The sequence below is a fragment of the Asparagus officinalis genome, chromosome 8, assembly GCF_001876935.1.
Source record: "Asparagus officinalis chromosome 8, Aspof.V1, whole genome shotgun sequence".
Taxonomy (NCBI): domain Eukaryota; kingdom Viridiplantae; phylum Streptophyta; class Magnoliopsida; order Asparagales; family Asparagaceae; genus Asparagus; species Asparagus officinalis.
This window is the reverse complement of record NC_033801.1, coordinates 12345816-12348957: the sequence shown is the minus strand read 5'-3', so window position 1 is coordinate 12348957 and position 3142 is coordinate 12345816.

The window sequence follows — 3142 nt, the reverse complement described above, 5'->3', positions numbered from 1 at the left end:
GATTCGATCACTTCATTGGATCAATCTTCCCTCACAAAACTCCCGTTGCTGTTCGACGACTCACAGTCTTCCACAACAAAATCCCCACCGATCAGACTAATTAATGATGGGACCACCAAAATTCCTTTCGGTGGAATCCACTCAAACTTCCAATGCGTCTGTGCACTTAACATTCTCATTGTTAAATTCCAGACATAATAATTGGAATTTTAATAACCTGAGCATTGACGATTGTCGAACTATTTCGCGTTAAGTATTTGTCACTTAACACCAGGAACCTCCTCTGAGTGACTTGTACAAGTCAACACTCCTATTGTGATTTGCACTCCTACTCCCATTCCCATCTTGGTCAAACCTTTAAACAGTTAGGACCATAACCAAAATCCCCTCTCGATTCATTCCATGAACGAGAGGTCCACAAATTGAACGATCAAACCTTTAAACAATCCCCTCTCGATTCATTCCATGAACGAGAGGTCCACAAATTGAACGATCAAACCTTTAAACAGTTAGGGTCGTCTCAAACTCCTCAAATTGAACGATCAAACCTTTAAACAGTTAGGGTCGTCTCAAACTCCTATTTGGTCAAACCTTTAAACAATTAGGACTAAAGCCAAAATCCCCTCTCGATTCCTTCCATGAACAAGAGGTACACAAATTGAACGATCAAACCTTTAAACAGTTAGGGTCGTCTCAAACTCCTATTTGGTCAAATCTTTAAACAGTTAGGACCAAAGCCAAAATCCCCTCTCGATTCCTTCCATGAACGAGAGGTACACAAATTGAACGATCAAACCTTTAAACAGTTAGGGTCGTCTCAAACTCCTATTTGGTCAAACCTTTAAACAGTTAGGACCAAAGTCGAAATCCCCTCTCGATTCCTTCCATGAACGAGAAGTCCACAAATTGAATGATCAAACCTTTAAACAGTTAGGGTCGTCTCAAACTCCTATTTGGTCAAACCTTTAAACAGTTGGGACCAAAACCAAAATCCTCTCTCGACTCCTTCCATGAACGAGAGGTCCACAAATTGAACGATCAAACCTTTAAACAGTTAGGATCGTTTCAAACTCCTATTCGGTCAAACCTTTAAACAGTTAGGATCGTCTCAAATTCTCATTTGGTCAAACCTTTAAACAGTTAGGACCAAAGCTAAAATCCCCTCTCGATTCCTTCTATGAACGAGAGGTCCACAAATTGAACGATCAAACATTTAAACAGTTAGGATTGTCTTAAATTCCTATTTGGTCAAACCTTTAAACAGTTAGGACCAAAACCAAAATCCCCTCTCGATTCCTTCCATAAACGAGAGGTCCACAAATTGAACGATCAAATCTTTAAACATATAGAATCATCTCAAACTCCCATTTGGTCAAACCTTTAAACAGTTAGGACCAAAATCGGAATCACCTCTCAATAAATGAAAGGTTTCTACACATTCCCCACTCGGTCAAACCTTTAAACAGTTAGGACCAAAGTTGGAATTCCATCTCGATAAATGAGATATCCACTTTTTAGATTGGATAATCAATCCTTTTAATAGTTAGGGTTATCTAAATCTTCTCGATTCTCGGAGTGAAGATCCCACTCTTAGTTTCACCCTTCAGATTCTCGAAGTGGAGATCCTACTTTGAGTTTTTTTCTAGTAGGAGATAGAATATAAAATTCTTCCTCTCCATCATCGGGTTCATCTCTATCAACAAAAAAGAGATCAGGAGATAGAATATAAAATTCTTCCTCTCCATCATCGGGTTCATCTCTACCAATAAAAAAGAGACCAGGAGATAGAATATAAAATTCTTCCTCTCCATCATTGGGTTAATCTCTACCAACAAAAAAGAGACCAGGAGATAGAATATAAAATTCTTCCTCTCCAGTGTTAGGTTCATCTTTTCAACAAAAAGACGTAACCCATCAACATTTTCAAATCCATGTTTTATACGTACGTAGGGGACGTTATCTCAGTCCCTTATTAGAGATAAGTCTACGTATAACACACATTATCGGGTGGTACGTTCCCGCAAAAATAACCAAACCTATGTATTCAACATCATAGTACAAAGTCTAAGAGAGTTTATTCTCTTAGCACAACGTTACATGCAGAACGGACTTAAACAATCTGCATGCTGCCCCGATTCAAACGGTAATTGGTAAAGACTTATAAAATCCGTTGATGGCTGAGGATTTGTCAAAAATCCTATAAGTATTTATTCTGAGTAGTATAAACAATCATAATAAAGTTTAAGCTCTGCCAAACTCAAGGAAGACACAAATTCAGCCCGAAGGCCACCTTTCTTCAAGCGGGACAATTGAACCCGCCTCAGACACACGAGGTTGGGTATACTGTCTCACACACACAAGACATCATCGAAAAAGTCTCTCCAGTGATTGTGGTCGTATCAGCTCCAATGACTGGTCCTACAATCAAAATCCCCCAGTGTTTAAGTAAAAAACCAACAAATATATAACGGTCCATGCCAGGAGAAACTCCGTACAGGCAGATGAACCGACATCAACAATTGGTCTTACAACCTCTACACTTAGGCTTGCCATATCCCAACACCACTCAATGCGTTACAATGAAAGTCTACTCCAGCCAACGCGTCGATAATTCCGTCGAAACAAGGCTCAGGATGAAACGTCAGTTCAAGGAATTAATTCAGGGAGTTTAATCGTGACTCAGATACAAACTTCCGACGAAGGTGATTAGTTCAACGTCAACCCAACGACACGAGCTAATTCAAAAATCAACATGCCAGCTTCAGTTCAAAATTTTGACAACGGTCAAGCGATAAACGTAACACCGAAAATTTTTTAGCTATCCGAAAAAAAACTGAATAGACTGAAAGTTGAAGAAGTCAACGAATTAACGATCAGGAGTATCATATCCAAAGTATTCCAGCCTCTTTTATAAAAGAATGAAGCTGAAACACTTTGGAGGGGGTATCTGTAGGTATAAAAAATTACCTATAGGTTCTCGCATACAGCTCGAGATGAAGAAAAGACGATGAATGTTACTATCCGAGTCAAGGAGGATTATCTGAGTCAAAGAAGATCATCCGATATTATAGAGAAGCTAAAAAGCACATGAAGTAAGTCGGCGAAGCGTACGAGTCTGTGAAACACGCTAAGCAAAAAAGGA